This window comes from Oryzias melastigma, linkage group LG23 (genome assembly GCF_002922805.2).
Source record: "Oryzias melastigma strain HK-1 linkage group LG23, ASM292280v2, whole genome shotgun sequence".
NCBI classification, from domain to species: Eukaryota; Metazoa; Chordata; class Actinopteri; order Beloniformes; family Adrianichthyidae; genus Oryzias; species Oryzias melastigma.
In genome coordinates, this window is record NC_050534.1 from 1771899 (window position 1) to 1795924 (window position 24026).

Genomic DNA, 24026 nt, shown 5'->3' on the forward strand with positions numbered 1-24026 from the left:
AAATGATAGAATCAACTGAACTGTTAAAACCAAATAAAGTGAGGATGTAAATACGTTTGGCCAGTGCTGAACTTTTTTCCTGGCCGTTGTTATATAGAAAGCTGAAAATATGTGGCTGAAAAATTTTAATACACTTAAAATATTCACCGTGCCAAACCATTCCTGTTTTTACCCCTTAAACCAACAACTGAATTTAGCCTTAGAGGCAATAAAAGGATTTGCAGATATGCAGCAATGTGCATCTTGGCTGCGCTTATTAGTAATTTCCATCAGTTTTTTTGGTTGATCGCACTTAGAATACATGCAAATAACACCAGCCAAACAAGAAACCGGTAAAATAATATCTGCTCAAATGAAAGGTCAATATTTCCATACAACCTTCAATGTTAGAGGATATAATATCAACATTTGTTTTTTGATTTGTGAACGATCTAAGACAGGAAAACCAAAACAGTTAAGTAGAACATTTATAAAATAAATATTGGAAAAATATTATGTTACAATTTGTTACCTTTTGTTGCTTACATAAAACTGTGTTAAACAGCGTTTAGATGTCACATTTAGTGGTCTAGACCCGTAAACCTCTTCTCACTCAAAGTGCTTTAGATAAAACCATGATCAAACTTTAAAAACAAAAAGCCAGACATCGCACAAAATAACTAAAAAAACAAAAACAAAATGAAACAGAAGATTCAGACCTAAACTAAGGAGGTGTAAGAGCTGAGCTAAACTCTAAACTGGAATTAAAGTTAGCTCAAGATTTGGGCCAAGTGATAACAGACAATTCTTCTCTTGGTTTATACATCGACTGGTTGGTCAAAAAGACGGTAATTTCTGACAGTTACATGAATCCCATTTTCTGCGAACTCAAAATGAGGGAAAATAAAACAAGAGAACAAATATTTCATTCAAACAAGACAGGAATAATGTGTTGACGTGAGTTTTTATACTGAATTTACTAAAAATATATTTTTACATGGTATTAAAAATGATTTATTAATGGCATTCTCAAGTTTCCAAACCTTGGCTCCTATTGCAGATTTTAAACCTCCACACTGTAGGTGGCAGTGTGCGTGTTTCATGCACGTTCACTGTTTCCCTGTGACCCCCACCCCCATTGTGTTTCAACAGAAAGTACCTCCTCGCTCCGAGAAGCCAAAATCCCAAAGACCCATTGAGAAATATCCAGTTCATTCTAAAAATACCCTGTACAGGTGAAATCTGCATAGTAGGATTACAGAAAAGGCTGCAATGTTCCTCACTACACATTTTAGTCACATTTATCAGACAGTTATTCAAATTTTACAATTCATTTAACCCTTTAACAGTGGAGCCACAGCGTTTATGTTCTTTGATTTACTGTAACTTTTCAACCGTTACCACGATCATTCCAGCAGATTGTGAAGGAGAAAAGCCGCTTAGCAATTATTTTATTCTTCAAAGACTTAGAACAAAAAACCTGAATGTTTTGAAAAGTGTTTTTGTCAATACAAAACTATTTCTTTTCAAGAGTAGATGGAGATGTCCTTTGGTAAATTGAAAAGAGAAGTAGACTTCATCTTTATTCTGGCATATCCTTGGTCTAACTGTGCAGAATCATAAATGTAATTTAAAGTGAGTGATAACAATTGACACAAACTGACTGAAATCTGGATAAACTCCTGATCATGTGATCATCAAATATAAAATAATCTGTGCTGGCAGAAACCTGTCCAAAGATGTCTTTAAGGATTCTAGAAATCCCTTTTTTAAATACTAAACTGACTTTATGGCAAAGAATCCTTCTGTCTGATCCAGTTTGAAGTGTCAGCTTCCCAGCTGAAGCGCAGAAGGTGTTTAACAAGTGGGAGTTAATGTCCTCAAAGTGGGACTGCTTTCTCCTCCGTGGATGTGGCTCCCTGTTGTCATGTTTGCCTCCAGTTTCCTCACAAATCCCAGAGTGTCCTTGCACAGCTTGATGTTTGATTCAGCCGCTGCATACCGTCGTTGCTCCCACTTATCTCATTTTCAGACACATCACTCAGCTCTTTACTCAGCTGAGAATTGAACTCTTTCAAGAATTCTTCTGACAACTGCAGAGAGGTCAAAGTCGCAGCCCCAGGAACACGGAACTCTGAAATCCTCTGGTACTTGAATGTGTTTTAGTAGTAATGGTAAATGGTGTATACTTGTATAGCGCATTTCCTCGAAGGCCCAAAGCGCTTTACAGTCACACACACATTCACACATTCACACTCTGCTGATGAACACTGACACCAACATCCACCAGAGGCAACTCGGGGTTCAGTGTCTTACCCAAGGACACTTTGAAACATGGCAGGAAGCAAGGCGGGAATCGGACCTACAACCTTCTGATCAGAGTACCCTATGTACTTAAAATATCATCCACTGAGGTTAGTATTCTATTCAATGAGCTCCTTTCATTGCTACCATGCTTTTGGACCATGTAAGGTGAACGTATACCTCATTTCCACTGAGCAATCCAGAACAAACTTGACCGGACTATTTTCAGCGTTTCCATTACAAAATGGACCCGTAAGCAGGACCGACTGGTACCATTTATGGTCCGCTATTGGTCACAGGTCTGTAGAAAAATGGAATGGACCCATTAGGGCGGAGCTTCTGTCATCACATGATGTAACCCATTGATTGGTGGAAAGGTTTTACGAGAACAGCAAGCGTCCGACCAGAGCTTTTCCTGACTCAAGATCCAAACCGAAAATTCTGTCCTCTTTTAGTCTGTATTCTGAGGCAGAGTCTCACCTGCAAAATATAGCTTAAAAATGCAAAATTTACATAAAATTAATATACTTTTTAAAATTTAAAATAAAAATAAAATGTTTTTTTTTTAGACATTTCTTTTCTATGGTTACCTTTTTCTGTGAGGGTCTTTTGGCGTTTCTTTGGTAAGAATAATTTTTAAAAAAGCAGTGAATTTACATGTTTCCTGTTCAAATAAACCAGACAACGCTTGGTGCGGCAGCTGTAGCCCCGCCTCTCCAACGCTGCACACACTGACTGTTACTTCAGCTGACGCATGTGCTGTATTGTTTCTGTCTTTCTATCACCATATGAAATTTTAAACAGCAGTCTTTAACTGGTGTCAATCATTTCATTTCATTTTCATTTTCATTTTCATTTATTTATTTCTCTCATGTGCCACCACAATCCACAACAAACAAAGGGTCATACACACGACACAACAGAAACAAGGTAACACATGAATGAAAAGGAGCATGATGAAGACCAGGTCTTATTATTCATGCCCTTTAAATTAAACAACACAACACAACTTTAGCCATCCAGATCACAATATGTCCATAATCACTTATTTATTTTTAGAACAACTTGTAATTTTCAAAAAATTCTTTTTTATACAGTCTTTTTAGCTGTGAAATAGTTGATGATTTTTTTATTTCAGTAATTAAGGAATTCCACACTTTTATCCCAGTGAAAACAAACCCTCTCTGTCTTAATGAAGTTCGCACATAAGGTAAATAAAAATCCCCTTTCCTTCTATTCTTGTCATCAGTAATCAACTTAAATTTACAACAAATATGATCTGGAACTAGTCTGTTTTTGATCTTCCACATGGTGACAGCTGTATTTAACTGAACAAGATCTGAAAATTTGAGGATGTTAGATTTAACAAAAAGTTCATGGGTGTGCTGTCTTGGTCCTGTATGATTTATTATTCTCATCACTTTCTTTTGTTGTAAGATTAGTCTGTTGCTGTAGCATTTACAGGCTTTTCCCCACACCTCATTGCAATAAAGAAGGTATGGGGCAATTAAAGAACAGTATAAAATATGCAAGGCATCTTTATCTAGAATACGTTTTACTTTATATAAAATACCAATGTTTTTACTTATTTTCTTACTTATGTAGTCAATATGGAGTTTCCAGCTAAGTTTATTATCGAGTATCACTCCTAAAAATTTGACTTCAGAGACATTATTAATGACAGTTCCATCAATTTTAATATATCTGTTCTCACCATAATTTCTCGTTCCAAAAATCATACATTTAGTTTTTTCCCAATTTAACACTAACTTGTTTGCATCAAACCATCTTTGTAGCACAACCAATTCCTTTTCCATGCTTGTAATGACTGATTCTAAATTTTCCCCAGATCTATAAACAGTTGTGTCATCAGCAAACAATAAAAAATTCAATTTTTTTGAGATCTCATGAATGTCATTGATAAATAATATAAATAGCTTTGGCCCAATAACGGAACCTTGCGGAATACCAGAAAATACTGTTTCATATTTTGATTTTGAATGATTAATCTGAACATATTGTTGCCTGTTGTTAAGATAACTGTCCAGCCATTTGTATACAATACCTCTAATACCATAATTCCCCAATTTTGATAACAAAATGCTATGGTTTACTGTATCAAATGCTTTTTGCAAATCCAGAAATAAACTAACCACAAATTGTTTTTTGTCGATTGCAGCAAGGATCTCTTCTGTTAGATGAATGAGTGCAGTAGAGGTAGATCTATTCGATCGAAACCCATACTGATATTCAAAAAGTAGACTGTTTTTTTCAAGAAATACATCCAATTTTTGTATGAACCATTTTTCTATTATTTTTGAAAATTGTGACAATACAGATACTGGCCTATAGTTGGTAAATACATGTTCATCATTTTGTTTAAATATTGGGATTATTTTGGCTACTTTCATTTTTTTAGGAAAAATTCCAGTTCTAAAGGAAAGGTTGAAAATATACAATAAGGGTCTGAGAATACAGTCTATTGTCTGTTTTACTATAATCATATCTATTCCATCACAATCTGTTGATGTTTTATTCTTGGATTTTCTAACAATTGTTAGAATATCCTGTTCTGTAATTTCATCAATATAAATGGAATTTAATATTTTCTTTGTATTTTGTTGTAAACTGGCACTTTCAGTATGGATTAGGTTTTCCCGATGCTTTACAATGTTGGTTCCAACGTTTACAAAAAAAGAATTAAACTCATTTGCTATTTGAGTTTGATCATTTATGACTTTTCCTTCATGCACAAAGTATTCTGGTATCCTTTTGTCTTGTGAGTGTCTATTAGAAACTTCCTTTAAGGTTTTCCATATCCCCTTATTGTTATGCTTATTTTTTTCTAATTTATTTTTATAATAATCTTTTTCAGCTCTCCTCATTATTGTTGTTAGTCTGTTTTTATAAGTTTTATATTTTACTTCAAGAGTTTTTGTTCTGTATTTTACAAAATTTCCATACATTTTATTTTTCTTTCTACAGGCTTTTTGTAACCCTGGTGTTATCCAGGGTTTGTTAACAAATGTGCTTGTTTTTTTTAACTTAAATGGGCAGTTTTTATTGTACAGGTTAACATAATTTTTTACAAATATTTCATAAGCCTCATTCACATCCGTTACACACACACTGTCCCAGTCGAAGTTTACTAAATCCTGTCTGAACAAATTAATTTCCCTTTGCGTTCTCATCCGTATAAATTTAGGTGTCTTATCTTTTGGGGTCTTGACAAGTGGTTTTAACTGACATACAATGAAGATAGGTAAATGATCACTTAGATCACTCAATAATATTCCATTCTGAGTAATATTTTGTATTTCATTTAAGAAGATATTATCTAGTAATGTTGCTCCAGTTGATGTTACTCTGGTAGGTCGCGTAATCACTGGAAACACATGCTTACAATACATCTCATTTACAAATTCCTTAATTGTTATGCAGTCCTGTGGATTCATAAAATCCATATTGAAATCACCACATAGCATCAGAGATTTCTGGGGTGGCAGAATATCAATTAATTCAGATAGTTTCTTCTGAAACTCTTCTATCTTTGAGCCCTGTGCTCTATAAACACAAAAAATTATCACGCTGCGGTTGGTCTCTAACTGAATTTCTATTGCCACAGACTCCAGAAGATCATCAATTGCCACAGACATATTTTCCACCATTTCACAATTGTATTTATAGTCAACATATAGTGCTACACCACCTCCTCTTTTTTCTGGACGATCAGTATGAAACAATCTATACCCATTTATTCCTAAATCATCACCTTTTTCCATATTTAACCAAGTTTCAGAGAAGGCAATAACACTAAACTTTGATTTAAATGCAGCTAAATAATCATTAATTTTATTTATATTGGCATAAAGACTTCTGCAATTAAAATGTACAAGAGAAAAAAAATTTTGCAGGTCTACTTTTGAATTAAATTCCTCTTCACTATAATAATTACATGGAGGTTTTTGAAAATTAAACATATTCTTCTCAGGATCCAAGTCCATTTCATAATTGTGTAAATCAAACAAATCAAGTGGATCAGTTTCCAGTCGTGAAGTCATAATTCATTAACAGTTTGTATCTTGAATAACTTAAGTACATTTTCTCATTTCAAAGGGAGTTTAAGTCCCCTTTTCCAGAAGCGATTTCACAGCATCCATCGTTCCACTCTCTGGTGATCTGCTCCTACCGTAGCTCGCAGTTTGCCAGCCTGAAGCGCGCAGGAGTGAATCCAGGTCCGGTTCCTCCGCCGGTGGGCCCATCTCCAGTCCGAACTCACGCAGGCCTTTTATAGCAGCAGACGGGTTGTCAAACACTTTGGTTTTTCCATCCTCACAGAAGATCTTCAGTCTAGCAGGAAACATGATGTGGTGCTTTATTTTCCTCTCTCGCAGCGCTTTGCGCATGTCTCTGTACTTTCCGCGTTCCTTGTAGATTGTCGGGGTGAAATCTTCGTCGAAATAGATCCGGGAGTTCTCCAGTTGGACATTTTTTTTCATCCACGCGGCCTTCAGAACGGTTTGTTTTGTTGCATAGCTTTGGAAACAAACAACAATTGACCGCGGACGCTGGTTGTTCCCCCGCGGCCATTGAGCAGGAAGTGCTCTGTGCGCGCGCTGGATGTGGAGCTCCGTGCTCAGGCCCAAGTTCTCCCGTATCAGTTTCGACACAAAACCGACCACGTCGTTTCCTTCGCTCTTTTCTGGTACCGAATAGATCCTTATATTATTTCTCCTGGAAGAGCTTTCCAATTGTTCACATTTTTCCTTCAAGTGCCTTTGCTCCTGCAACATGTGTATCAGGACGCGCGTAATCCTCTTCTCGTTGTCCTCACTTTCCGACAATCTTTGTTCGGCAACGTCCACTCTTTTTGTAATTTTTCCCATTTCCTCTCTGACTTCTCGAATTTCTTTTGACAGAGTTTCAAAATTTTGGGTCATTTCTGCTCGAAAAGCTTTTAATTCTTTTAGTACTTCCGTCATACCGGGTGTGGCACCTCTGGTTGCCTCTGGCGTCTCCATGCAAAGCTCTGACTCTGTTAGTTTCAAAATGTTCTTGGCCTTAGATTTAGCCATTTCAGTCAGGTTCCAAAATGATTCCAAGTACAATTGTTTGAATTTTAGATGTTGAAGTTGTTGAGCAAGTTACTAGGCTTGTGCTCTGGCGGCCATCTTGCACACATTGATCCCAATCAAAAGGTGAATAAACTGTTCTAGGGTTCATATGTCTGTAAATCTGACTGATGATGTCAGAGCCTCACCAGATCTGAACCTCACCAAGCGTCACTGTCTGCGGTTGTCTTTTTCATTTTCCCTCCATTTCCGAGTCAGCTGATGCAGCTTCTCTTTTGCTGTAAGTCTCACCGTTTTGAAACACATCTACGTCATCAGTCTACAGCCCACATGTGCTGTGATGGAAACGCTCACGTGAAATACCAGGACTGTTCTGAACCAGCCAAGAGGGGACTGGTCTGGTCCGGACCGCTCAGTGGATACCAGGCATTAAAGTCCAATCATTTTTCAAAAGCCAACAGTACTCTTAATAATTTAGTGTGCCTCATATTTGATCCTGACATTGGGATGTCATTCAGGCTCGAGAAGTGCAGTAGAATGGCGACAAAGAGAAGCAAGTATAGTCCACACAGAAGGGTCTCACTCCCAGAAGGAGCAATAGCAGACATTGAGGACAGTTACAAAACAGGAACCTGGTGACCCAACCAGCTTATTTTCTGATACAATACGATCTTTTTCAAATTTTTTTTTGTATGCTCCCAATTCACAATGATTTGATTCAAGAAAAGCAAATTTAAGCTTAATCCTCTTTATCTATGTCCTCCATCATGAGAAAAATACCACAGAACAAGTTAAAAAGACCCAAAACACATTTTGATCAAAGTGTTTGTTAAGCAGATTCCTCTTCTTCAAATCTGCAGATCAGAGAACATCTTACAGATCATCCATACTCTATCAAGTCGACAGTCACACTCCACCTACATTCACCAGCTGCAGTTGTCAGTGGTGTCAGTACTTCCTGTAAAACAATGTTTCCTGTGTCTCATCCTCTTTGCACCATCAGTAGCTCCTCCGACGTGGCTGTTTGTTGTCTTCACTTGTTTACGGCTTCAATGTCAATCTGTCCAAATCCCATAAAGCTGTCTGCCTCATCATTTTCCCTCCTTTCACTCTTGTTCTCCTCACTGTAGATTACATCTCAGATCACTGTCTACAGGCGCAGTGTTGCATTGTGCTTCCTTCTCTTCTCTTGTGTTGTTGAGCTCTCCTATTATCATATGGATAAATGCTTGTTTGTCTTGAAGCTACACAGAGAAGCGCTGCTGTAATGCATTCAGTGCATTGTTAAGCTGCCTCTCTGTTGGATCTGTCATTCAAACAGTCTCTTTTATGGTGGGAAAAAGTTTTTACAGGCTGAATGTTCATTGCGCTGGTTTGTGATGTTCTTTTTTATATATAAAGTGGGATGTTTACACACTGTTTGATGCACATGTTGATATTTATATGGCAACATAGATTATATTTTTAGAAAACTTTTTTTTTTTTTTGCTTTGATGGGCAAAATATTTTGTACCAGAGGATCTGCCGGATCTGATGAAGCCTAGGTGAAATGAGAAAATCTGGACTATCCTCAGCTCCAAGTGTGTTTGTGCTCTTGTATTCCAAAAATATGAACAATTTGAAAGCTCTGATTTACAAAACGAGTGATGGTAATGGAATATTTAATTTGTTGTTTGCCCTAAAAGTGCTGTAATTTTCTCAAAAATCAATGGGGCCCCTATTTTTGTGAACTCCAGTTGTGTGATATGGAATTGATTTTCTGTGGTGCTCAAAAAACTCTCCAAACTCCATAGTCTTGACAGATTGGTGGAGCATTCTGGGTACTGTAGTCAGTAACTGGTGGAGAGATGTACTGTGCTCAAACATAATGAAGGGAAAAACTGTTTTGCATTCCATGTGTTACAGATGAACAATATTGAGTGTTATTGTCAATAAAGTTTCATTTATCTGTGGTGTTGCTCTCAATGAAAAGGTTACATTCATAAAAACCTTCCCATTGACTCCTTTGACCAATCACATGCCTCTAGGCATTCTGGGTAGAATAGTCACATAGGACAGTTTTGTGTTGCTTTGTATTTAAAAAAAAATCTAAATAATCCAGTGTGCTTCATGTATGAAACAAGCACTGTATTCTCTGTTTAGTGATATTGGGCTTTACATTGGTTTAAAAAAGGTATTCATTTTCCTGAGCTAAAATATGACATTATCCTTTTTGTTGAATGGATTGATACATTTGACAGCTACAGATGCAGGATTTTTCTTATTGTCATTTTATTACAATGTTAAAGTCATGTTTAAATCTTGATAAATGTTTTTCCTAAATAAAAAAACTTACTTTCAAAAAACATCAAAACTTTTTAGAAATAACAAGCACTTTCCATAAATTAAAAATTCTGGAACAAAAATACCAGTGATTTTTCAATACTAAATCCTTGGCATCTTAAAGGCATCAGTTAACCTTTTCTGTTCTTTGATTTACTGTTACTTTTCAAATTTAACACAATTAACGTAATACCAGCAGAAATGGGGTCATTGAGCCGCTTTTCAATGAAGAACCCCAAAGTGGTATTTTGATCTGTGCATGCATTTAAGAGTAATCCCCTAAAAACTTGTGCTGTCTGCAGCAGCCCCTCCCATACCCATGAAAACGAGCAGGTCGAACCGTGCTGAGATCAGCACGATGTAAAACGCCCCCTCCAGGAGGAGTCTGCTCTGCCAACACTGTCCAACACCAACACTTAATTTCTCCACTGAGCTAGTGGTGATCAGCAAAAAACCTTACATTTTAGATGAGCAATCCTGTATATCTTCCAATTGTGTCCTGTCTTCAACAAATTCCAGCTCAAACAGATCTTCATTACTTTAAGACCCCCAAATAAATATCATTCTCCTGTTAATCCAATTCCAATTCAATTACAGTTGTTAAAAGAAAGCCTGAACGGAGTTCTAGTTGTATTTTTGAAGCAGTATAATTGAATCCATGGTTTTTAAACTTAATAAAAAAATAAACGCAAATCATAACAGTGATCATGTGATATTGTATGAGATTACTTACCGTGCCCTGGGCCTCAATACATTGAATACATCTGTCAAAACTCAAGTTTATAGGTGAGCTAGGAAAATTTGTGTAAAAATGTTAATCCTTTATGGTATCGTGGGGTTGCTGGAGCCTATCCCAGCTACTGGTGCATGAAGGGGGTGGGGGGTGGGCAGGTTACACCCTAGATCGGGGTCTCAGACTCGATTTATCTTGGGGCCAATGACAGTCTAGCGAAGGCTGGGCCATTTGAGGTTCCATTTGTGACAAAAATATTTATTTGGTCCATTGTCTATGTCTATGGTCCATTCTCTATATCTTTGGTCCATTGTCTATGTCTATGGTCCATTGTCTGTGTCTATGGTCCATTCTCTATATCTATGGTCCATTGTCTATGTCTATGGTCCATTGACCATGTCTTTAGTCCATTGTCTATGTCTATGGTCCATTCTCTATATCTTTGGTCCATTGTCTATGTCTATGGTCTATTGTCTATGTCTATGGTCCATTCTCTATATCTATGGTCCATTGTCTATGTCTATGGTCCATTGACCATGTCTTTAGTCCATTGTCTATGTCTTTGGTTCATTGTCCATGTCTTTGGTCCATTGTCTATGTCTATGGTCCATTGACCATGTCTTTAGTCCATTGTCCATGTCTTTGGTTCATTGTCCATGTCTTTAGTCCATTGTCTATGTCTTTGATCCATTGTCTATGTGTACTGAACAAGTTTATTGAACCTTTGTTCATGTCTATGTACTACTAAGCAATATCTTTTGGGTGTCCCGTAAAACGACAAGAGCTAACGATGCTAGAAACTGTTGCTATGGACTTTTTTGACGACAAGATCCAACGATAATAGCAAATGCAAAGTTTTAAGCATAAAGCTGAAACATCATGCAGAAGATATTGCCTAGTCGACATTGAACTTCCATAGATACATCAGGGGTGCAAAATATTGACTTGGGGGCCACATATGGCCCGCAGGCCCCTTGTTTGAGACCCCTGCCCTAGATGGTTTGCCGCATGTCAGCAGGCCACATAATCACACCAAAGGACAATTTAGAGACTCCAATGTGTAAAGAATGTTTTTGGACTGTGGGAGGAAGAGAGTATCTACAGAAAACGACAAATGCAGGAGAAGAACATAGAAACTCCACAAAGTCTAGTGTGGGATTTGAACCAGAAAATTCTCCGTAAGGTGAATTCTGATCATGATACCATCGTGCTGCTGTTCCAAAGTGAAAAACAAAACTCAGACATAAAACATGAGAACACACAGAGGTTCTGCTTACTGTGGGTCCACTTTGGTGCAAGTTTTTACCAAGCCTCAGGGTGGAGCGACAGACCCAAGTTTAAAGACCACAACCTTGTTTCATAATTAATCAGAAAAATATGAACACCTCCAAACTTTTGAAGAAATAAAGAAAACATGCCTTCAAGGAAAACGTGGTTTTTGGGTTCACCACTCAGCTGTGGTTTTCTCGGTGGGACATCTTTAAGTCTTCTCGTTTCATTGTGTATTAACCAGTTCCACACCAGTTCCTGGTAAATGTGTGTGCTTCCATGTGCACATGCCAGCCTGAGCACGGCTTCCCTCTGATCCAACCCTGCCTCACACTCACTCATTTCCTCCCACCTTCCTGCCCGCGTTCTTCTACTTTCAACATCCTTCCCTTTCTTATGGAAAAGAGCCAATTAGACGTGTGTCTGTTTGTTTTAAACAAAATGGCTTTTAATTAGTGCGATCAAAAAGGCTTCTTTCTTCAGGGCCCAGAATCCACTTTGTACTTCCCCTTCCAGATTGCCGATGGGTTTGATGCCACCTGATAGGACGCCAAGGCAATCAGGAGCATCTCGTAATGAAGACACACGTGTGTGCGGTCGCTCTTTATCACTTTGTTTCCGTCTATAGTGTGGTCGCTCCGAAAGTCTCCTGTTCTTTTGTTTGATTGTTCAAACAAGCCTTCCTTTCTGCTGCTCGCCTGTTCCCTATGTGCTTTGTTGCTCCTTTCTTCTCGTCTGTCCTTCAGCCTCTGATCTCTTATTACTCCATGAGATTCAGAGGGCTGGAGGATATCTTTTTGTCTTTTGTGCTCACATTACAAAATGACGAACAGTTTTCATGACATGTCGTGTTTAGGTCAGAAAAGTATAGATACAACCTGTTAGAGCAGAAAACAAACAATTTTGTCCAATGTATTTTTCTTGGTCCAGTGTTCAGGCAACACTCACACTAAAGACAATTTGTGTCAAATTCTGCTGGATGTTCGGCCAAACTTTTGTTCACAAACTGACGATCCAGACGCTTGTGGGAGGAGCTACCGCCTCATGTTTTAAGCCTTATCGCTTAATGGAACATCTCATTTTCAATATGTTAAAAACACAAGAGGTCAATTTTTTTTAGAGTTTTACAAACTCATTGGTAAGCACATCTCCATGACTGGGTTCATGAGATCATTCAGAGACTCCCAGTACAGTAAGCTTCACCATCTACTGCAGGAGCTGAGTCTGAATGATTCAGAATGATTCTGATGGGATAAGATAGCGATCAATTAGGAACGTATGCACAAAGACAAAGTTGTGCACAAATTAATAATTTGTGACTGTCACTTGTGATTTTTGACAGTAGTTCCTCTAAAACTGTGACTCTGACTGACTCGGACCAATCGCTGTTGATGGCTTACAAAAGGGCGGTAGACGAACCGGAAGTGACGGAGAAGCCTCTGGCCTGATTTCAGGGCCAGAGGTAAGGCATTTCTTATGGGTGATGTCAACACCTTGTTTTGTCAAGTAAAATAATAGATATCAATGGGTGTACCCCACCCAAGGTGACTTTCTTTGTTCAGCATACATCAGCCTGTGAGGATATGACTTCCATCTTCACTGACTGTGGTTGTGTGGTGATTTTGCACACGTCTCCTCTTTGATCTTAGTGTCTCAACTGTTTCTGATGACTGACTTTCGGGTGATTTAATCGGTTAGCATCCAATGCTGTCAGGATATTTTCTTAGGTATTTTGGTTCAAAGCAATAAAAAAAGGAAACATCTTAACAATCAATGCAAGCCCTAATGGTCTCTCAGTGGATGGAAATAATGATGTTGCTTATCAGGTGGACATGAATCCAGCCAAACATCCATCCAGGACACTTGGATCTTTTCTAAACAACCTTTGCATTTGCTAAAGACGGCAACATGGGCAATTATCTTGGTAGATTGGCAATTCTAGGTTAATTACATGTGAGCCAAATGCATATTTTATAAAGTTGTCTTGTATTGGCATCTTAAATACTCTCTGATGTGCTGGAGCTGACTCTAAGATGTAGAAGTCTAACGATTCATTTTAACAATGATTCAATTCACATGATAATTCATGGCTGTCAATCTGATTCATACTCAATCTTAATTCATTTTTAACAATCCGATTGGATCAGATTCCCTGACCTAAAGTCAATCTAGAACATCTTGATTCAAACTTCCAGCAGTGAGACTCAGAGAGAAATCCCTGATACTGAACAGAGCAGGGGAAGTTCTCCAGTTTTCTTCCAGATAATCAGTTAAATATGTGAACAAACAAACAAACAAACAAGAATGAATGTCAAATCCATTTAGTTTGCTAAAGTTCAGCCCACTGTTGTTTTCCACACTAGAATATTCCAAAGAGAACATCTTTAGAACATTCTAGCAGACTGTGGTCACATGACTTTAATAAATTCAAAGACTGGAATGATGGTTGATCAGTTTCTGCTGCGTCACGTGTGTTGTCCTCTGTGATGGGACTTGGTTATTTTACGTTAAAAAAATAATAAACCTACCATGTCTCAATCTAAATGGTATTTTCCAATATTGATATAATCAATCTCTTTCATTTTAAGACCATTTTGTATTTGGTATAGTTTGATTTGATGAATAACTTTCCTGGGACAGATTGGTCTGAATGGAATGTAGGAATAGAAATCGATTCATTGTTTAAGTTGATTGATCATTAAAGCCCTAACTAAAACCGTTTGTGGAAGGAAACGGCAAATTCAGCTCACAATTTTATGTAAAGACGCAAAGAGGTGGGAGGTTTTTTCTTCTTTATACCGGAATGCTTTTTTGGCAGTGACTTATACTCTGGGGCAACTTGCTGTCCGAAAAATACAGTAGCTAATTTTATTCAACGATACTTTCTTCTTGATTGAGAATGACAGAAGTCTCTCCCAAAATGTAAAAATAGCTAGTTGTATGAGAGGTAGAGGTGGGATAATAGAACATTAATTATTATTTATATAAATAAAAAAAGCCTTTTCCAGAATTTGCCAGAGGTAAAGATATTTTCAGACAATGCTGTATTAAATATTTGTCTAGTATAATGTTCTGAATTCCAAATCACTTAGGATGGTGAAAGTTGGTCACTTTTCCTTTTTTAAAAAAAAGAAATCTTAGAAACAGAATCCTTTTAAAAAATGTAGAATAAAAAACATCCTATAAGTTTAAAGAATAAATAGATAAATAAAAAGAACATGTTCAATAAAAAAGGAGATTAATCAACAACTTTAACTCAGTAGTTTAGATCAAAGCTGACTAGTGTTGGTGTTCAGCTGCTTTGTTTCATGTTCTCACAGTTTTTGTGTGTCTTTGTGCCTGTCTCCGTCTGTGCCAGGTGATGTCCAGTTTTTCTCTTGATGTGCTGCTGACAGTGGCTGCGGGGAGTAAACATGTGACCCAATCAGCTCACTGCTGCTCAGCTCTAATTGACGTGTGTGTGTTTGTGTGTGTTGGGTTTTTCCTGTGTGTACTTGAGTTGAACTAGGTTCCAGTGACAGCTGTCAGATTACTTTCCTCAATCATGATTTCCTGTGTTTTGCTTACTTTCACATATTCGGAGTGGTTTACCGTGAAGCCGGATTTGAGGCTTAGCGGCACCTTCAGGTTTAGCTCCCAGTTTTTAGTGTCACATGTGTGTGTTCCTGCTTAACCCGCTAACCTGAGCTAATGCTGAAGGGTTCACCATGAAAGATGAATACATTTGAGGCCAATGATCTCATGGAAAATTAGAGAACAAGCAACACTTAAAAATGCTGAGTTTATTTGGAAGGGAACCTTTAAGGAAGGCAGTAAAGTGCGATATAAGTATAGGCCATTTACCATTTGTTCTGCACCTTTACAAGCTTTTTAGAAAGTCACCAAAGTAGAGAAATGTTTTATGTCTCATTACAGTCATACTCCAAGTCATTTCCACTCATTACACAAGTTTTTGTCACTGTAATCAAAATGACCCACGATTAGATGGATAAAAACTCAAAAACTACAAACCAATTTTCTTAGAACCGGCAAAAAATACCTATTTTCAGGCTGTAAACAGTCAGTTTGAAGCTGTTCTTCGTTACCTTTCCCAACTAATTATTCTTTTTTGAATGTTTGTGTGGAACTCCTTTTTTTTTTTTGATTTTATCATAAAAATTACTTTGTGCATTGACAGATGATTTAAGTACTTTCTAGGGATTTTCTCTCGAAGTTTAGAGCTCTTTTCCTGTTTTTAAGCCATGTATTTTTGCAGTGTAACCATACTTTGTCTGATCAGCTTCTATTACATCGATATGCTGCTAAATGTATTAATTCCGTGATGGGAGTCAGACGAGGTAGCCCAAGAGCAGGAAGAACCACAAGGATCCAGGAGTCTAGCTCAGGGTATTTAATCCAACACGACCGGTTTACACAGAACCAGAGAACTAGGACGCTGAGACACTGAACTGAAGAAGCACACATCTTAAATACCCATGAGCTTAAAACACAATGAGAGGCACCTGCGTCAAACAGGTGGCCTTGAGGAGGAGAGGGTGCCTATGACACATTCCCTTCTTAAAAATTCCTGAATTTACTTAAAAAAAGTTATTCTTTTTCTTTTATTCATTCATTAAAAAGTTTTTCTCCATGTTTGTATCATTTTTCTACTCCAAAAACTGAATGTAGGAGACTCTGTTTTAATTTATCCTGTTTAAACTAAGCCCCCATTTGCCATATTGGTGATCAAAAAGGGTTCATCTAGAGCTCAGTTCTTGCATAAACCCTCTTTGTTTCCATTCACTTTTTTGCATAATCAGATTATTAGAGAAAGGGTTCTTCCAGTGTATCGATTTAATGCCAAAATCAAAGGAGAACAGAAAAGACAGGCATCTTGGCTGGAAGGGTACAGGAGAAGACATTGTAATGACACACATGCACCGACCCACCAACTGCTTTCACTTAGATGCATTCCTGCCTTGCAGGTAAAACAGGCTCCAACAATGAGTGCGTTTAAGAAAGTGTTTGTCAGCCTTTTGTTTTGTCATGGCAGGTTGTATTGTCTCTGTCTGAATTTGTGTTTTCCGTCACCTTCTCTGACTTGTTTGCTGTGCAATTCAGCGTCTGTCTTCCTCGACCCTTTCTCTCTTCATTTATTGTTTGTTTCAAGATTTTTACAACTTCCAGTTTCACATCAACAACACTCACTTTTCACACTTCAGGTTAACATATTGATGCTTTACTTATTCCAATTCTTATGTTTTGTTATGTATTTTTCCTTAAATACTTTTTGCAAAAAATACAGTGTCTGTCATTAACAATCCATGGTGATGTTTACAGATCAGATTTATTCATTTTGCAGAGTTCATCAGAATCATCAGTAATCATGTCTCCATGTGTGGGTTCATGAGATCATCCAGACTCTACCAGTACGGAGATGCACCGTCTACTGCAGGAGCAGCATCTGAATGACGGCCTTTCAGTGCTACTTAAGCGTCTCTGTGACCCAGTTTGATGACTTGCTGTCCCGCACCAGACTAGCGACCCTTCCAGGGTGAACCCTGGCTTTGTCCAAAGGTAGCTAGGACGGGCTCCAGCAGCCCGTCACCCCAAAAATTGGGGTGACGGGAAGGATTAAGGATTAAGGATTAAAAGGATTAAGAAAATGACTGGAAGGATGAAAGTTCAAGACAAGAATGGTCGGATCTTCCATGTTAGATTAGGACTCCACTCTCAGATTGAGTCACTGAACATGTCGTGCCAGAGCTGAGTCGCTAATTGATTGATGTGACACAGCAACTTTGCAGAAGTTCAGATTTTTTAACCCTGAATGTGCCGCCCACCTTGCTCTGCTCAAATCGCGGTGCTGCTGGAACAATGCGCTACAACCAATGTTTAAATTGTACCCAGGACTTTACATCCCCAAACCTTTTGTTGTGAGGGTCACACAAGTGTTTTTCTGTCTGATGTGGGGGCCGGGTCAGTTTTTAGGCTACAAGAGTGTAACGATCGGAGGGTGTGTCCAGGCGTAAACATTTTTGTCTTTCCAGAGTGCCACACATAACTAAATGTTATGTAATCCTGTTCTGTAATCTTCACAGTAAAAATATTGTTAAAACATTTCAGAAATTAAACCAAAAAAAAAGAATCATGTGTCTCTGATATTGTTCAGGAGGCCATGTCAAATGTGGTGGAGGGCCGGATCCGGCCCACGGGCCGCAGTTTGAGGATCCCTGCTTCACATCACATCTGGATTATTGACTTTGAAACTGCACGCCTCTAACGCACAAATTGTGTTTGGTGTAAACGCAGCGTCAGAGGAAGAACAAAGCTAAACTCATCAGCGATCGCTTCAAGTGTAAACATGCACTATTAGCATGACGGACTGAGCAGAGAAGCGCTAAAGACACAGAGGTCTCCCAGGAGCAGACGGCAGTGCACCACTACAGTGAACAGAAGCTTCACTGTAAACACGGCTTCCCCTCTGAGAGAGCAGAGGTCTGCTCTGAGAGGGACTGGGCTAGAGTCGCTAAGTGATTATTAGCCCGCCTCCCCTGACACTTCTAAATACACACTTTGTTCTTCCTCTGTCTGATGTAAGTAAGAGGAGGCGGATGGGGGGGGGCAGGAAGATCACAACCTGAAGTGGAAGGAAGGTTAAGTGAGTTGAATGATTTCAGACAGGAAAAAGACATATCAGATACTTTCCTGCCTTGCGTTCCCCCCCTCCCCTCTGCGTATCCCCTCCTCTTCCTCCCCCCGTCTCATGTGGCTCAGAGGAGTGTGGGGGCAGAGCGCTCTTGTCTTGTTAAACGGCTGGCAGATGACAGAAAAATTAGAGGCATTTCGCTCCTGACAGGTTGTTGTGCGCATGTGTGTGTATGTATGTGTGTTTTTTTCTGCTTCAAATGTTTTTTGTCAGTTTGTTTTCAGCCAAGCTGTCTCTGCAGCACAATGAGAGGAACCTGTGCACGAATGCACGCACAGACGCGGAGAATACCAAACATACAGATTTCCTTTCTTGTGCCTCCAATGAGACAGATTAGATTTGGAGTTCTCCCATTGGTGGCGATGGGAGGAGGAAGAGGAGCCATTTGCTCACAAAGACGTCTTCCCTTCACTAATTATTGAGACAGGCTTTGATTGCCTGTTTGGAAACAGTTTCTCAAACAGCTGTAATGACAATGATTAGGCGGCGCTGCCACTTGTGTGCAGGCAGGAGGAAAAGAGCGCGCTCAGTTGGTCCAATCATCTCGCCACCTTGTGTTTATGTGAAGGTTTGTGTTCTCACTCAGACCTGAAGGCCATTCCTGAAAACTGCTTGTGAGGCAGCCCACATTGGTGGTTTAGTGTCAACAACAGTAATTTCAATTACCGGAAGTGATGAAATTGAGAATTCTACTTTTTTTAGAGAACATCTTTAGATATGTTTTCAAAGCATTTTTCCCAGTGGTCTTTTAATTACGCTGCTATAAGCCAAAGTCATTTTTAAAAACCTGTGTCGTTTTCTAGGACATAGTTTCTGGCAGCAGGAGTTTATAAATACACCTTGAGTTGTGGTCGGGACTGTTGGGACAGAGTAAGCCCGCCCCCTCTTCCCCTCCCCTTTGCTGGGGGCTCGGAGTCGGGAGCTTGTGGCCGCCCAGCGTATTTTCTGCAAAACAAATAAGATCTTTTCAACAGTCATTTTTGTCTGTTCCTGATTCACAACCATTTAAGTAATGAAATTCTCAGAAATGCAACTTTAATCTCTATTTTCTTTATACACATCCTCCATCAGAAAAATGCTACACGAATATGTGAAAAACACCAGAAACAGTTTTCACCAGAGTGGCTCTGAAATGTCAAATATAACCAGCTGTTGCTTTCCTTGGATTAGAAACATTAAAAACTATAAAAGAACTTAAAAAAAAAATCAATTTGGATATTTTTTATTTAAAAAATTGCTGCATGTATTTTCAAAATTGCATCATAAAGTCATAGTCTAAAGGTGTAAATGGCTCTAATACAGTATTTTATAAAAGTATACATTTTACAGATGTGTAGTAAAGTGAAGAGAACTCATTTCTTCTTTGATTTCAAAGATCACCTAATAATACCGAAACAAGTACTTATTCTTAAAATGAGGTTCATCAAACCTGTTTTAAAACAAACCAATTTAACAAGAAAAATGCTTCACTTAAAAAAACAGAAAAATATTCGTAATCAAAGTAAATGTGAGACCTTGTACTGAAAGCTCAACCTTTAAAAACTCGGTTTGTTTGATCAAAGTTTTACCACAAAGTAAAATACTAAAAATGTGTTTTACTTGGCCTCCTCAAAGCATTTCTCAGTTTAGAAAGTCTTTTGGAGAAGAGTTAAGATGCATTCATTAATAAAAGATAAACTAAGTCTGGTTGAATACTTTCATTGGTACCAAAGCCATGAGACTTGAAAGCAGCTGTTAAATATTTGCCGTGTTTGGAGCTCATCCTGAGGAACCCTCTTTATTCTAGATTAGGGGTGTTCAAATCCAGGCCTCGAGGGCCGGCCTCCTCCTGCTGGGTTTCCAGGAACTCTGCCTCATCTGCTGCTGATTACCTGGATCAGGTGTATTCAGCCGATAAGGAGCTTTAATGGCAGCTTGTTTAAAAAGCATGTAGGACACCGGCCCTCGAGGCCTGACTTAGACAGCCCTGTTCTTGAGTTTATCTTTCCAGGATGCTTGTCCATCTTAATCTGAAGGCTGAACTGTGTTTCATCTGTGTTGGGATGGAAAACATTTCATTATATCTTATTTGTGAAAGGTTAAAATTCATATCAAAGTAAAAAAAAAACCTCTAAAGTGAGTAAAAGAGAGAATCAGCGTTAAAGAACATTACTGCTGTTTAACAATGACGGCACACTCAGAGTTTCACAGTTGTTCTGCTGTTGATGAAAATGGCTAAGAGGAAAGATAAATGAAAGAAAAAAAAACAAAGTAGTATCAATCAAAAATGTCAAGAAATAATTCAAATTGCATGAGAATGTGAACACAAATTTCAGGAATCGTGGTTAGGAGATTAGACATGCAGACTGAAGACCTGTGAGCAAAAACACAATTTGATAAATAAACTTGAACAGAAAGAAACAAAAATCACACGACCAAATGGACTCATAAAAAACAATTACAATCAATGAGTTTTAGATCATGTAATATGCAGTAATGATCACTGAAATGTTTACAATCAGTAAAGGATTGATTTTGTTTACTTGATCTGAAATATGTAGCAATGATTGCAGGATTGTTGTAATTATGTGTTCTAATGATAATCAATGATTATTACATATTGTGTGAATCATTAATTTTTATTGAAAATATATGAAAATTCTTTCAGAGAATGATCAGCACTCTATTGTTACTTTAAAACTAGATTTTTAATGTGTATTGATTATTTTTCTGGATTCATATGAAATTGTATTTTGATAATCAATGAGAATTAAAAATCTGTTATGTGATGTGCGATTGATGTTACTGTAATTATGAATGTATTATGAGATTAATCAATAATCCACAAGCACTTGACTTTGCTACTTGAAAAAAAAAAACTTGGATTTGATCTGATCAGAACCGGATTACAGAACTATGCAAAACTGTAAAATGAAGTGAATATGTAGAGGTGGGATTACATAAGTTCGCTTCCTCCTACTTCTTTTTAAGCAATCAATCAAACTCTACTGACTTTAGTTAATAATTACTATATGATGAATCAAATGTGACAATAGTGTGTTTTGTTTGTTTGTTTTCTATTTTCTAATCAATGCATTTCATCATTTCTGTAATGACTTTGAAATATTTGTGTGTTTTGTCCTGTATTTTCCACAATCTATTCTTGAAATAACTCAAATGAATCAAAATGAAAAAGGTGGCAAACAGGGAAGCAGAAACGTCCCAGGTCCCAGAAATAGATGAACAGAAGAGGAGTGTAACCATCAGTCAGATGGAGAAACCTGTGATGTTGAGCGGAGAAACGTCCCAGGAGCAAGTGAGCAGAAAAGGTCTTTTACAAATCCCCCAAATACTGGATGAAGATCCACGAAGCCCTTCCGGGGTCGCCCTGAGGGCAGGTAAAGATGCTGTAGAACAAGGAGGGTCGAGGAGAACACTAATAGTTATAACCACTGAGTGCACAAGGACAATGTGCTGGGAACACAACTGTAAGAGCAGAGCACTCCCCAAGGGTCAAATGCTAAAACTCTAAAGCCCATTTTCTTTTATTTTTTAACTCAATTTTTATTGTGTTTTCCAAGTATCCACATTTACCTCACAAATAGCAGTCCCAACAACCCCAAAACAATGTGTACATACACATGAAAAACCAGGCAAAGCTGTAAAATAAATAAATAAATAATATAAAAAAAGAATAATAATACAAAATAAATTGACTACAAAAAAGGGGGGTGAGGTGTAACAGATAAAGAGTAGTTATTTTAGTTTAAATACATTTCTTACGGTGTAGGAGTCTGTTGATGTAGATCTACAAATTGGTTCCATTTTTTCCATCTTTTATTGAACAGGTCACTTTTAAATTTGAATTAAAATGTCAATTTTTCCGTTGTGTAAATGGTCCTGATGATGTAGAACCAGTGATTCATTCCAGGAGGGTCTACTTGATGCCATTTCTTTGTTACCGCTTTTTTGCACGCCAAAAGCAAAATCCTTGTTAAATAAAGATCTTCAACAGGTACAGAGTCTTCAATGTTCCCCAGGTAAAGAACAGTGAATGTGTTTGGCAGATGATAACCCAATATGTCTGATTTGATTACCATAGCCCAAAAGGATTTTAGTTCTGAGCATGAACAAAAGATGTGTGTGTGGTTCCCCTCATAACTTCCACATTGTCTCCAACAAGATTGTGGAGTTTTTAACTGTTTATTTTTTATTTGAGTCGTTACAAAATATCTGATCAGGTTCTTCCACGCAAACTCCTTCCATATTCTGTAATTTTTATATTAAGTTCTGATTCCCATTTACCGTGGGCTGCACGGTGGCGCAAGTGGTTAGCGCTCTTGCCTCACAGCGAGAAGGCCCCGGTTCGACTCCCGGCTGGGACCTTTCTGTGTGGAGTTTGCATGTTCTCCCCGTGCATGCGTGGGTTTTCACCGGGGACTCCGGCTTCCTCCCACCGTCCAAAAACATGCTTCATAGGTTCATTGGTGACTCTAAATTCCCCCTAGGTGTGAATGTGAGAGTGAATGTGTGTGTGATTGAGGCCCTGCGATGGACTGGCGACCTGTCCAGGGTGTACCCCGCCTTCGCCCATCAGCAGCCGGGATGGGCTCCGGCACCCCCGCGACCCCGAAAGGGAGGAAGCGGTCAAGAAGATGGATGGATGGATTCCCATTTACTTTTGACATATAGTGCTGAACTTTTTCTATTTTCCACCAGGGTCCGGTAAAATGCTGAAATAAGTCTAATACTGCTGCCCATTTTCAAATGTTTAACGAGCTAATCCACTCTTGCCTCGCTCCTCACCAGTTATTGCCACAGTCATCAACACGCCCATTCTCTGTCTGCAAGGAACGGCTTCCCTCATTTTAAGAGTTGCTAATCTGTCTGAGTGACGTTTCAAAGTAAAATGTTTTACTAATGATTATATATTGATCATATTTTCAAAGTTTCCGGTTCCGGGTCAATGATATTAATGATCCTTAATAGCCTGATTTTATTAATATTTGATAATAAGTCCTGAACCGGATATTGATAATTCATGTAGAGCAGGGGTCTCAAACTCGTGGCCCGCGGGCCATCTGCGGCCCGCAGGATGATGATTTGCGGCCCCCGTCTTCATATGAAAGATTACTGTTAGTGCGGCCCCAAAGGCTGATATGAATGACAGTTGTTATGTGCAGAGCTGAATGAACCAATCACAGTGAGGTATATGACTCTGGAGGCGGGACATCGGCGGTCTGTCCAGTACCTCTGTCTATCATTCATTCCTTCCTCCAATCAGCTGGGCGGAGGAGGAGCCAGGAAGCGCCAAACGCGATTTCTTGTGCCCCGCGCGGGGGATTTGCTGCTCGCGGCTCGTCAAAAAATGTGTTTCTGTCGCCACGCCGCGTGTCGAAGGGGCTACCAGCTCTGTCTGTGGATGTCTCTCTCAGAATGAATGAGAGACAGATATGATGTCGAGGAATACGTTTTTTGACGTGCTGACTGTTCCTAACCAGAACTCCACAAGCTCCGAGCCCCAGACCTGTAAGCCCGCCCCGCGCACCCGCCTGTCAGACGTGATCATGAGTTTGGCTGCACCTGCGTGCATGTGTCTGTGACTTTTAAGGCTCACACACCGGCTGTGTCGGCGCGCATTCCAGTCCATGTAAACGCGATAGAAGTCCGATATTCTGCT